Raw genomic sequence first — 14,360 nt, 5'->3', positions numbered from 1 at the left:
GCTGAAATAACACCACGTTGTGCTCTTCGTGTACCACAAACTTTACACATAGGCTGTTAAAGCTGCAGCACGTACTGAAAAAAAGGTTTTGACGGTGAAAGCTGACTCCAACAGAGAAGCGGCACATTACATTTAGAGCGCTGTCATTGTAATGTAAATCCAATATTACCCTGAACGCGGTATCCGAGCAGATAATTTGCTTATTACTAATAGTAACTTATTCACTTAAAGATCTTTTTTAGAATAGGTTTTCACAATATGAACTGCTATAAAGCTTTCCCTGTCACCCGAAAGTTAATCCTGCAAAGCTGAGCGTCAGTACTCGTGAAAGCAGGTAATTGTGAGCCCAAAGGGGTGGGAAGGACACACGACCTCCCCAAAATTCAGCCCCTGTGAATCCGCTGTGAGGTGACGGGAGAGCAGCCCTGACCCAGCGCACACCTTCCGACAGCAGGGGAGGCCTGCCCAGGCTGCTGCAGAGCCTGCCCTTAAATTACACGGGATGAAACAGCAAATGGTAGGTGGATAAAATAAGCACCTGCCTCAGCCGCTGCCGGCACCTGAGACTCGGCAGAGTCACGACATTGCCTTGGGCTCCTGAGAGGAGCAGAGCAGCGGGGGCTGGAGAGGCAGCCCTGTGCCACACACCACGGGGGTCTGAACACGTCTGATAATGCACAGGATAATGCACAGGATTGTTCCCAAGGGCTGGATCCACCTCCTGGCGATGCTCAAAGCACTTCTGCCCTCTGTGGCAGCAGCAGCTCAGCTCTCTGAGGGACCTGCTGGTGGCCGTGCCTGTCACGGCCCCTCTGTCCCCAGGCTCCAACACTGGTGTTCATCAGATAGTAAGAGCTGCTCATATTGAGCTGGCAAAAGGGCTCGGCAGAGTTTCTTATCTGGGAACTTACGTTATCAAAAGTATTGTTGGAATTCTATAGTAATAGCACTTTCCAGGAAAAGTGATGTGTTACCACTATAAAATTTTACTTGTCTGTCAGATTGAAAAGTCTACTGTGTGGTGAAAGAAAAGAAGAAAGGAAAAAAAAAAATTAACTTCTCCAAAACTGGCTGCTTTTTTTTTTTTTGATGGACTGATTTTCTGTATCTGCAGAGAGTGAATCAGTCCTCCACTGACAGCAGACTGCTGTAACTTTCACTAAATAGGTTGGACAATAAATGAAGCCCTTTTTTGCAATATACTGAGTTCTGCAGGCTCTGCAGAAGTTGCTAGGAGTGCATTCCTTCTCCCCAGGATGTAGTTAGTAAATGCTAAATTAGTTTATTTCCCTCTGTTTTTAATTGGTTACTCCTATGCCAGTCATTTGTGGGTGGGAGAAAATGAGGATATATAAAATAGATCATAATCAGTTCTTTAATGCATTTTTAATTTTCAGCACAGACAAACTGCTACAGGAAAAAAAATCAATATTAATTCTAAAAGATGAGGAAACAGATTGATAGTATCTATTTCTAAACTTATTTTTCTTACAGTCACAAAATGTGTCTTTTATATGTCCAATATAATCTGAATTTTTTCCCACATTTTTCTTCAAAGAAAATCTGAGAAATTAATCTATCAAAATAAATTTTCTAAATGCCCTAGAGAATATAATATCTTCAGTTGTAAAGCAGTCATAAATGTTAAAATTTAAAGCAATCTGGAACATTAACAAGTGAAACCAAATTTCAACATATCAGACCCACAGTGTACATTATGCAGATATATTTTAGCATAGAATGCAGTATGTAGAAAATATTCAATGATTCTTGCAAAAAAAAATCTAATTATCTGTTTGAACAGTTTTGCCAAAGTACCAAATAATGTATTCCTTCTTTATCTTACTGAAATCTCACGACCTTTCTGATATTCAGTGTTTCCATTTCTGCACTTCTCTCCTCACACACGGCCTGTCTACAGAGTTCTAAATTTTGTCTATATCTCGGGGCAGAGCCTTGCACAAAAAATAAACTAAGAATACTTTCTTTAGAAACAACTTCGGTTTCTGGATTGTGCGTTTCATTCACCTTGAGCTCCTCAAAAAACATGACTGTAAGAAGCTTCATAATTCAGTAGCTGTAGGAAGAGAAGGAGGTTTTTGTGCAGTTATCTTTCAAAATGCAGAGCATGCCATGACCCGTGTGACTTTTTTCTTCTTATCAACAAGTCATTTACTATTCATTTACTATTCTCATTTTCTTGTTTTGTGTTATAAATACATTCTGTACCAACTAGCAACGCAGAGGAAGAGATAAAAGCAAGACTGAAATTTGTGCCTTATTTTGGAGTACTTGGTGCAGGGATTTGTGAACTTCAGCTGCAGCCTGGAGCAGCCCAGGGTGCAGAACGTGGCTCCCATCACAAACGGTGTCTTGGTCACTTCAGTGTTTAGGAGCCTCTGTGTTCCAATGCCACAGAAAGTGTCACTGATTTTAAGGCCTGACCTACAGAGACGCTAAAGCAGCTGCCGAGTACTACTGCTAACTCTGAGTTTTGGGGTAAAAGATGCAAAAATGTTGAGTATAAAATGATTTGGTGCCTTCTCTTGATTGTCTTTGCCTGTGAAGCAAGTTGAAAATAATGTCTGAGAAATGACCTGCAGAACTGATGGACTTAAACATCCTGTCCTGGTAGTTCTGCTTTGGGGCTGGCTTTGTTCTTGTCTCAGATTTTCTGAATAGATTCCCATGAAGTGTTTGGTTCCTATCTGTTGATAAAATAGGATTTTTTATCTTTTTGATATAATTCCCCTTTTCATAAGACCATGAAACATATTTCAATGGGTTTGGTTTTGCATTTCAAGACATAGAAAAGTGTGTGCAACAATTGAAACAGCAATAAAATGCAAAATGGGCATATATTCATAAATGAGTGGCAAAAGTTATTAACTGTCTTATGACTTGTTGGCAAAGAAATGCACAGAAAAGTTGAAAATAATGTGTGGGAAACCTCCAATTAAATATTTGTTTATTAGGAGAAGATCTCTGCTCTGCTTAATTTTTACTTATGTCCTGTGGCAATATCTGGCAATAACAGTCTTACTGAGAAATATCTGTTACTGTAGCTGTAAGTATGAGTAAAGTTTATTAAAAAAAAGTAAAAACCAGACCAAAAACTGAATGTAGTCTTCAAAATGTTCAGCCACTATTTCTTGTGCTGTGACAATACGCTGTTTATATACTTGGTGGGTTAGAAATTAGTCCATGGTTTTATTTCCAAATGTCAAAAATTATGAAGGATATGAGATAAAACACATCCACGATTCAGAATTTCACTTCCAGTCTCTCAGGACACATGAATAAAATAAATTAATTTCAAGATGGTTCAACAAGCTCAAACTGGATAAACTGGTAATACTGAGTGCCTGAGCATACTATTGTCATTAGACTGGGAAGGCTGAACCATTTTTCTCAGTAAGAAACAGAACTCAGTTTAGCAGAAAGCCCATTAATTTATTTGTCATTGTTTTGTCTCTCCGGGGTAACTGGAAAACTGTGCTGTGGCATGGGAGTTGTACTGTGTGGACAGCACAGAAAGAATTACAAGTCACTGTTGACAACTTAGGTGGAGTATTTTCCTTTTTTTCTTAACATTGTAAAAGCTGTTTTTCTCCTGCTTTATAATGATAGCCAGAGGGTCCAGAGCTTGAACACATTCTGTTCATTGCATGAGATGTAATCATACCAAGAGCTAATCCTAGGAGGTCTGTGGGTAGTATTCTGTTCAAGAAGTCAGATGGGTTCTTGCTGTACAGAGCTAGTACAGAATGATTTGAGGGTTTGTTGTTAGCTACATTAATTGTAGGTCCTTCATATCATGTGGCTGAGTCTGAAAATCCTCGCTCCTGGGTTTCACCTGCTTTTGGAATCAATGAGCAGTGGCTGCCATTGAGTCCGTAGCCGCACGCGCTCAGGGATCTATGAGTCCACTTTGGGTTCCTTAGTGTGAAAAATCGTACCAATTCATCCACAAGTAATAATGAGAAAGTGCAAGTATGGTCATCCTAATATTTGTGATTTCAGTTCCAAATCAGCCCTAAATTTATTATATTAAAAAGATAATTTTTTCTAATTGCAAAACGTAATTGGGGATAAAGAAAAATGCACCACCTTTACTTTCCCAAAATCTCAAAATTAAAGTAATGAGAGAAATTTAAACTGTTCTTACAGTGTTTGCATGCAGAACCTTTTCTCTCCATATATTTCTGCCACTCTTCCTCCTGCTCCATGACAAACCCACAAAACCACAAAGCTGCAAGGGCTGTGCTGGTGTTTTCGAGCTCTGATTCGGCCCCGAGCTGTGTCTGCTGGACACAACTGGTCTGTCACACCAGCCTGGCCTTCAGCCCAAGTTCTATGCATTGCCTGCCACATCCAAGCATTGCAAGCATTTTACCAGTGGGTAAAAATCAGGATTATTCCTGCTGTCCTTGTTTGGATTCAATATGTTCTTGTTATAAATGATTCTTTCATGAAAGATTTAGTGTGTGCAATTTCTAATAGAGATGTGGTGGATGAATGTGCTTATAATGCACACTGCCTTTTGTCATAGGAAACTTTTTAAGAACTTCTCTGAACATGAATGAGTATTTTGTTCTACAGCCAGGATTTAATTGTTCCTAGGGTTGCCTCTGTATGCTGAACACTCAGTTAGATAGTCAGTTTGACTTATTTGCAAAATGCTATTCTGGGCATGTCTTAACTAGATAGAAGATTTTTATTTGCTTTCACAACCTGGAGAGACAGGGAGCGAAAGTCATGACATAATTCTAAATATATGAGATGTCATTGCTTAATGAAAGCCTGAAAATGCCACACAAATGTGATTTCCTCCTCTATTTTGCTGGGAATTACGATCGGTTGAGGCAATCAGGATCAAATTTGAACTCTGTAAATCATGTTCCTATAACTGATACCAAAATGACTAAATACAGTAATGAAAATGAGAATTCTTTGTCAAATTATGTGCATAGCTAATTTGCTTATACTTGAGTACAGTGAAATTTAAATGATTACATTTCTTGTTTTATGTTTCTTGTTGTTTGGGTTTTGGGGTTTTTTTGGGTTTATTTTGTTGGTTTGTATGGTGGGGTTTTTTTACCCGAGGATGTGTATTAGCTCAAATGTATGTAAATTAATAGAAGCAACTTAAAATCTTTACTTATTTTATCAGTCAACATGAAAAAATGATATGTGTAATAAAAAGTAATGGGAGTAATCACTGACAGTGCATGAATAATTGAAGTGTGTACCTGCTTGGTGTAATTAGGTGAAAAACAAGGAGTTTGGCATTTCTAGAAGTAGCCACAGTTTTCTATGTTGAGCTTGTCTTGCAGACAATCAAGTTATGCCAGAGGAAGTCAACAGTTGGTTTGTCAATAGGGAAATGGTGTTCCCAGAGTACAGAGGTATCAGTAGCCAAATGGCAATTTCCCCTTCTCTTCACTCTGTTATTTGACTGTCTCGTAGTTTCTTCTCCCATTTTTCCTGCCTCCTGTATCGCTGTCGGTCTGTAAGGGAAGGAGAAATGCTCCCGTAGAACCTGGCTGTGGTTACTACAAGGTTTCAGTTACAGTCACATATAAGATTAACTACAGAAATGCCCTTTTTTGGGTGAACTTTTAGAAAGTGGAGTGCCCCCACAGTGGACCCCAGGGAAAGGAGATTCGTCATCAACATAACAAGTTGATGGAGGGGAGATGGGGTGCGTCCGTGGTTGCTCGATAAGAAATGTTTTTATTTGCTGATGCATGTCTGTGGGAGATCTGGTGTCCCTGCTCAAGATGTGGAAATGAAATCTGAGATAACCCCTGTTGTACAGCAGATTACAAATGGGAGGTTGGAAGTACGGCGTGGTGAAAGGAACACTATCCAGATGGCACCATGGTGACAGGCTTTATATCAAAGACCAGCCGAGACCAAATAAGAGTGGCTAAGAGAGGGTCTCTGAAAATCACTGGTGCCTGTTACAGATGTAATGTAACCCTCTCTTTATAGGGAGAATATATTTGCATAAATGCATTGATCAATGATTTTGCTAATCCTGCCGTATTCCAGGCATGTCCTTGCAAATTGATGAACATTTCTATCAGTCCTTGGTCCGGATGCCTAATTATGTTACATATTTAGAAAGACGGATTTTTCCCATCTTGGAGCATATGTAGTAGTTGAATGCTGTGCTCATTCTCCTTCCCTGCCCCATTAGGTTGGAAGGTTTTTTCCCTTTAAGAATAGCCTGGAGCCATACAGACTGCAGAACTTATCAAGATAAGAGCAGTGGCAGGTTAGAATTATTGGTTTCATGAATCACTGACCGGTATGTTTTTTGAGGAAGCCCAGTTTTATGGGCTGTGTCGTTTAAGCCTGGTGCTGCAGTCACTGCTCCAGGAGAGATTCCAAAGTCAAAACTCCAGGAGATACAGAGATTTCTGGCAAACCTTCTCTCGCACGATACTAATTGTTTCATTTGCATGCTTTGCTCATCTTGTGACCTGCCCTCCCTCCCCTTTGACTAATACAGTTTCTTCATCAGTAATATAAAAGATGTAGAACAAGCATTTTGACTGTTGAAAGTCAAATGAATGTGAACGACTCAATCCAGAGGACACTCAGCTGTGTATTTATTGCTGATGTGCAGCGCAACACCTTAACCAAGAGCTGAGCTGAAGACTAGATTGGAATAAAGCTCCTTGCTGACAAAGTTGAGGTGATGCCACACTTCTGTGGGAACATGATGAGCTCAAGGTGAATGAGCAGTCATTTTATGCCGTACTTTGCAGTTCATTGTTTCTATGGCTCCCCAAAGCAGCAGGATGACGAAGCTCCAGGAGCTGGATGTGGTTCTGTTGGCAGCAGTGCAGCCTCTGTGGCCGGGGGAGGCTGCCTGTATGTGCACCACAGTTCCTGAGGTACCACTGGCAGATATCCCAGGGTGTCCTCAGCCCTCCTGCAACACCATCCAGGGTCCAGAGCTGGTGGTGTAAGTGAGGACTCCTGCTTCCTCTGGGCTCAGTCACAACAGTGAAAAATGATCAATATAAGAAACATTTCAAAACACATAACTGTTTCCCTTCGTTTTTTCTGTGCGCAACTAAAGGCATTGTTTGTGACCGGTCGGGGAGTAGATGGTTTGTCTTTCTCAGAGGTTGCTTTTGTCCCTCTGCTGTGCTAAGTACGACACAGACAAAGGCTCTGAGCTGTAGCCAGTCTTTATTCAAGGGAAGACTCAGAAGCCCGGAAAGAGAGAGTAAAACTCTGATGGGAGCTCTGTATACCAGGATTGTTGAGCTCCCAGTTGAAGCAAGATGTCAGATACTTTACCTTAAACCGTAGCTGCAGACACCAGGGTACTATGCATTACATATTACTGGCATTATCCAATATTTTTAGCTAGGACAATAATATTGTGCCTGTAATAAATTAGAAATCAAATCAGCAATACGTAGATAGTTAGCTTGCAACTGCTTGGAAGCGAAGAAGATAACTATATCTGCACGTGAAAAAAATGTGTTGGTAAAACCTGCTTCTGATCTAAAGATCAAATAGTGTATTTTTTCTTGCTGTTCAAAAGGTTATGGATATAGTGTAGGTATATATGTGTGTATATGTGATGATGGGAGCATTTAAAAATTAAGGTTAAATCAAGAAAAATAATTTTTAAATCATAAAGGAATAAGATTAATATAAATTAGATTTTATTTACTTAGCTTATCTAGTCTTGGGTTTAAGAAAAAAGAAAGAGCTGCTTGAAAGATGGAAGTATAGAATAATGTCAAAGTCATTTGAAGATAAATAATCACAATTTCTATGTTAATTAAGTTATCATAAATGAAGCAGTTTCTTGTTAACTGGCTCAATATTTTTGAACCAGAATTACATTTTTTACATTTCTATTTTGGGGTGAATAATCTGAACGCGTTGGTTTTAGTCTTTACGAGTGACGGATCACCATGCTTGGGACATGTGCATATCACTAGAAACAAATTAAAAATGCTGTAAGACCATCCAGAAACCTTTGTTATGATGTTCGATGTTGCTGGAGTGTTTTAGAGATACCTGAGAAAACAGCGTGGTCAGTTGAAAAAGCATCAATGGCTGCATAAAGCCATTGATGGAAACGACGTTCAGTTGTGCCACTAAGTTTTTAGAATTGCTTGTGTCCCCTTTGTCTTCTCAGCACTTGGGTGGGGTGAGGCTTCTTGGTCTGCAGGCACCAGACTGTCGCTCAGAGTGGGGTTTATTTGAGGGTAAAGAGAAGGGAACACAGTGGAAGCCAGTCTGATGGCTGTGCTGGAGGGGTGAGGCAGCCCAGACTGGGCAAGGTCTGTGTTCACCACTGGTACCTTGGGTTGTGTCTGACACCAGCAGGGCTTTGTTGGGAAAAGGGAGTGTGGGCAGCATCCCTGGTTTGTGGCTCTCAGTGCCGGACTTGGCTGCTGCGATCGATAAATTGCCGCAATGCAGCATCTCTGCGACGGCGCTTTGGAGGCCGCGAGAAGCCCCCGTTGGTGCAGGAGGCGGTTGTGGGCTGGGCGGGCTCTGGGGAGGGGGAGCCCACGCTGCAGCACCCACGCTTCCTACTGGCTCCTTGGGCAATTCCAGCGGTGTCTTAAAAGGGTTGGGTCCATCTTGTCTGTGAGACATCCCGTCTTGCCATCCGCGGGAAGGGCGCTAGGAACCAGGTGAGGCACTCCAGCCGAAACGCGTAGGACAGACCCTCCGCAATGGCAGGTATATTTTATTTTGGGTGCATGCAGAGAAACAGCCATGTGTGGAGAACAGTTGAGTCCTTTTATTTAGCTACTGCTCGTTCTTGTAGAATATTCCTGAACAGTCGTGTTCAGGGTGTGTCGAATTTTTTCTCCGTATATTTTATTTTGTGCTTTTTCACTCCGTGGACTGGAGGCAAATGAAACACTGTGAGTATTTGCTAGTCAGATTCTTACGGTTTCTTACCCGTATTGCATGAATATAAGCAGGTATTTCTGCTTCTCATGGGCAGGTGGAGTTTGGGAGAAACGAAAAAATTGGAAAGATAGGCATTTTTAAACATATTGACCTTTTTCTTGTGTGATACACACAAGCACTGTCTAGCGCCTTATTAAAATGAAATCCTGATGGAAAGCAGATCCCTTTCCAGCTTTGCCAAGAGACATAATTGCCCTTGTCTAGAAACTACGTGTAATCTTTGTTCTTTTGAAGCATTTCTTTCCTCTATAAATGTAACTTTTCCTTAACAACTGCTCATACATGCAAGTTTAAATTCACAGAATGTGTGTATCACACATTCCCTATTTCATTCATGTGGATTTATATTAGCCTGTATTTTAGCCATACTTTCTAGCATGGCTGAATTGCAGATAGGGACATCACATACCATTAGAATATAAAATTATTCCACAAATATCTTCTCAGTCTCTTGAACTTTGGGGAGGCAATTTTGGCAGTTAAGGTGAAGTGGTCTGTCTTTAAAAGATTCGCTTGTTTTCCTTCCTGTGCTGTCCAAAGCCAGGAATTGCCTGTGCGGTTCTGTGCCGCACCATGGCCATTGTCCTTTTTCTGGAGCTATGGAAGTTGTCTTCCTGCTGCTCTCTCCCAGTGGGAAAGCCAATGGCCTGGGGAGCTGAGGGGCAGCTGGGACACTGAAATCAGAATGGCTGCTCTGGCCAGAGCAATAAAGGGCATTATTTTGCCTGCAGGACCTGCTGGTTCTGCTGTTGGGGGAAAATTGAACCCAGGGATTCTGGCAGCCCCCTCTCTGTGGATTCCCATTGCCGCCTATTAGAAGGCGTTGGTAGAACCTTTTCCACCGACACTTGGCTAAGCTGCCAGCAGTGGCATGTCACTCTGGGGTGGGTGGCTCGTCCCTCTTTGTTCCCAGCGGGCAGCGCGGGCCCCGCAGGCTCCCGCAGTCCCGCAGGCGCTGCCGCATTGCGGCATTGAGGTGGCCACGGGCTGGCACAGTAACCATCCCAAGGAGGCTGAGTATTGCCACAGAGCTCCGATAATAGATGCAGAAGTCCATTTTTGTCACTTTCCCTACCTCAGAAAAGGCAACTAATTTCTGCCTGCCACTGGGAATGGCTTTTCTGTTGGTGGTGTGTTGGTCGGAGGAGGATGGCAGACTGTAAGAATAGAGGCTTTTGCTCTACAGCTGTAGCATTAAGGCTGCAGTGTACTCAGGACAGGACAAATTAAAACATGGCTTTGAAGAATGATACAGTTCTTTTCTGATCCAATGTTAATCAATTTCTTTAGAATGTCTTTTGGTGAAGTCCTGTAAGGAAATAGTAACGCTCAGCTGACTGAATGCTGAAACATTTTTCCTTGGAAATCTCCATCATTAAAAGCCATCAGCCTGAACAAAAGATCAAAGTTGCTTACTTCTTTCAAATTTTGGAGTCGAACTGTGTTTGTTTGAATGAGACTGTGTTTATAAAGCTGTTTCATCTTCAGAAAGGACTAACCTGAAACAACTCTGTAGGCAGGGACCTGAGAGACTGTTTTATTTTGCTGAGAAGCTGATGCAACAAATTTAAGGTTTGCATAATCTGACTTCATGTTGTTAATTCTTTTTCATCTTTTCCATAAATTCACTCTGGTAGGCTTTCAGTCCCCTGTATGCATTGAGAACCCAGTCCTGTTTCCATTGATTTTGTCAGGAGCAGCACAGAATCCATAAACCACAGTTCCTGACATGCATGCAGTTGAGTGACACCAAGAGCCTTGGTTGATATGAGAGATGTCTGTATAACCTAAAAAAAAAAAATCCCCCAAACCATCTCTGCTTAACAATGAATTTATATTAAAGTGAAATAACTGCATTGTAAGTTTATTGTATTAATTCATTGAACAAGAGGTTTTCTCATGAATCTACAAAACAAAATTTAGAAGTGTTTAAATAGAATGCAATTGTATTTTTGATTTCTGTGGTTCCTGAGAAAATCTGTGCCTAAATAAATGGATTGCAGGGACTAGATTCACTCCCTGCTGAAATCAGCAATGGGATTTGCTCTGACTTCAGCAGACATTGGTCTGGGTATTATGACAATTGGACTTATTCCCAGTGGTTCTAGGCAATAATATCAGCCCTGAAATTTGGTACCATAGAGAAACATCAAAACCAGCCTAATGATGCAAAAGATTTACTCAGTGCTCGCAGAAATACTTCTATTTCTTTTAGTCAAAATCAAACTTGTGGGTGTAATTGGGACTTAGAGCCACAGCAGGCATTCCCAATACAGTGTACTAAAAATTGTGTAGCCTTTGGGAAAAGACCTGAGAAAACTTCCTGATTTAAAAAAAAAAAAGAAAAGAAAAGAAAAGGAAAGCCAATGTTTCATTTGCTGTTTTTGAGTTCAGAAGAAAAACTCATTGGAAAATCTTTCATTCAAAAATAAAGCAGTGGCAGAATAATTTAATTCTGCATTCTCTTGTCTTTGCACCAATGCTTTTATATTTTAATTTAGGCTGAACGGAATTTGTATTTTCTGGCTAGAATTAAAGTGACATGTAAAAGATTGAAAAGCTGATTGAAACTTCTCTAAAAAGGTTTTTCAACTCTCACTAGGCATAGATGTTAGAAAGAACTGGGAGATGCAACTGGTACATGTATTTTATACAGCTGATAGAGGTGATTTGATTGTGTGGGAAAATAGCAATGTCTTTCTGTCCACAGAACAAGCAACTTCCTCTAGGGGAAGCAATAAGACATTTCATATAAGACCACATGAATGACATTCTTGACATCTAACAAAGTACACAATCTAAATTTGTACCCACTTTCTCTGTATAAACTTTATTATGTTTTATTTCACCTTATCCTGTTCTCTGCTTTGTCTTGTTTTGGAATATTTTATTTATTTGGGTGTTGGTGTAAGTAAATTCAAGCATAATGATATGTATGTGCATATCTAACATAAATTCATGGCTAAAGGTAACACCGGAAAGGTTTGGCCATACATCACCAAACATCCATAATTTTGATCATGCTTGATTTTTATCTGACCTCTTGCCTATTTCATTGATTCCTAGTCTCAATCTCTTTAGCTGGATAGCTTGTCCAACATTTCCTTGCTGCAAGTCCTCCTTTTCCTTCTCTCCTGCTCTTAACCTCAGCTCCTGAGCTTGCCCATCCCAGAGACTCCAGCCAAGGACACCAGGGAGAATTAATGCAGTAATTACAGGACTTAAGTTAATATGTCCTAAAGTTATCACTGTGGGCAAATGTGAGCATCCTTGTTCTTGCCAGGTGACGAAACAGGCATTTTAAACAAAGAATCTGTTATTGTAATAACTTAGTTTCCCTAAAGCCTGATGTTTTTGAGAGGAATCTCATTCCTTCAAGGGAAAAAAAAAATCTACCTTAAACATCTGGCCTTTATAATAAGCTTAAATAGTTAAAATCTGACAGTTACATGCAAATTAAAATCAGCCACAGAATGGGAAGAACCAGACAATTGTAGCAATAAACACTGTCGGCAGTTTTGTGCATAATTCTGTGCTAAGCTTATTTTCTTTATGTTTTCCATACATTTCTAAAACGGAGATTTTCTTTCCTGTGTATCCTTGAGATACTCATATTTCTGATGTCAGCTTCCCAAGTTAACAATGCTGGAGCCTCTCACGTTGCTGTGATGAGAACATTTGTGAACACATTGTCAAAAGACTAATACTAGAACAGAAACCACAACTTGGCAACCAGTTATTTTTATTTCAGTGGCTTCTTCGTGTCACCTGGAGACTATTTAGACCATTATTCGCCTGGGCTAACATTGTGTTTAAAAATAGCACTTGTCTGGTGCCAGCTCATTTTAGAGTTGGGTACAAATATTGAGACAAACCCCCAGCTGTTACTGCTTGTGCTGCTAATTTGAGGTGTCAGCTCGGAACTCTGCTGCTCCATGTCAGTGAATAAGGCCCCTTGTGAGATCATTATGTTTTCTAACAGTGCCGAGTAACGGATTAATCAGTGCAGCATCAGTTGCTTTCATTATCTGCCCACATGGTAGTTGTGGGCTTTAACTTAAACAGTCTGTGGTGAGATCAGGGAATTGAGTACAAGAGGCACTCGGGGCTCACCACAACTCAGAGGAGATGAAGTTGAGTTTTGGGCATTGACTAACAAGCAAACCTTGGATTCCTTCAAAGTCGAGGGTGACTGCACTCAGTGCTGAGGGATGGAGTGCCAAAGCCACTTAGCTTTTTCATCAGAGGCCATTTGAAACAGTAAATATTAAATTCAATGCAAATTCCTCCTCACCTGTGTGAAAAATAGCTCTTTACAGCTACTGGAAGTATAGCTCCTTTTGCCCTGCAATCTGAAAGTTAATTACAAACATTAATTATGGCAGCGTATGAAACTCAAGTCCTGCATTTATTACTAAATATAGATTTAGATTCACTTTTTGGAATTGCTGCTGTTAGTTTTAGTGGGTGCTGTATGAGGGCTGGAGGGGGTCAGAAATTGTCATCCTCTGTCCCTCCCTGGGGCAGGCCCATTGAATCCAATGCCATTCCTGACAGTGATTCATTTAGTATTTTATTACAGGCTTCCCTCCTGATGGCTGCACACTTTGTAACAGCTCTTTTCTCTATTTTTCCAGTTCTAATTGTAGGAAACATTTTCCCTATATCTAATGAAAATCCCTCTTTCTGAAATGTAAACCTGTTTCTGCTTTGCTTAACCCTTGTGTGAATACGAGGAGCAGAGGATGTCTTTTTCCTTTGCAGTGGCATTTTATGTAGTTGGATGAAGGTTTAAAAGTAATTGCTGTGAATCTACTAACTGTTAGCACTGTTAGTGCTAAATTATGCTGCTGGTGCAGCTCCCAAATTCCTGTTTCATCTCTGCATTTCAGACAGACCCTGAGATCCTCCCTTTGCGTGCATAAATACTGATGGTGATGTCTAATCTTGCATAGACTCAACAGTTTGAGTCCACATGTACCCTGGGAAAAGATCCCTTCACTTTTATTTACCAGCACTGCACACACAGACATCCCCCAAAGCCTTGAGGTCTCAGATGTGTTCTGGCAGTGCCAGGGACAGAGTAGTGTTCTCTTCTGAGCTCCACTGGCAACTCAGGCAGAGCTGTTCAGCTTGTTTTTTGCCTCACTTCACCCTCTTCTGAGTAGAAGTAACATTATCAAAAAAGCTATTAGCACGAGAGGCTTAATTATGCTTGGAGATGCCTTGGTTAAGTCTGCATGAATTTCCTGGTCTCATTTAGTGGATGTATAGTTGCACTGGGGATAGGAGCTGGGAGCCATGGCAGTGGTGGGAGAAGCAGTAATCGGGGAGTATGACAGTAATTCACTCCTGGGAGCATTCCCAGCCTGCAGACACACCATTTGTAGCTA

The 14,360-nt window shown here is 40.8% G+C and overlaps 1 protein-coding gene across 9 annotated transcripts in view; it reads left to right on the top strand.

The window, feature by feature from the left end:
* SLIT3 (slit guidance ligand 3) overlaps nucleotides 1-14,360 on the top strand; it is a 468,187-nt gene that overhangs the window by 263,512 nt on the left and 190,315 nt on the right. The window lies entirely within an intron of this gene.

The sequence above is a fragment of the Cyanistes caeruleus genome, chromosome 15 (assembly GCF_971803275.1).
Source record: "Cyanistes caeruleus chromosome 15, bCyaCae1.hap1.1, whole genome shotgun sequence".
NCBI classification, from domain to species: Eukaryota; Metazoa; Chordata; class Aves; order Passeriformes; family Paridae; genus Cyanistes; species Cyanistes caeruleus.
This window is presented reverse-complemented; position numbering and strand designations above follow the sequence as displayed.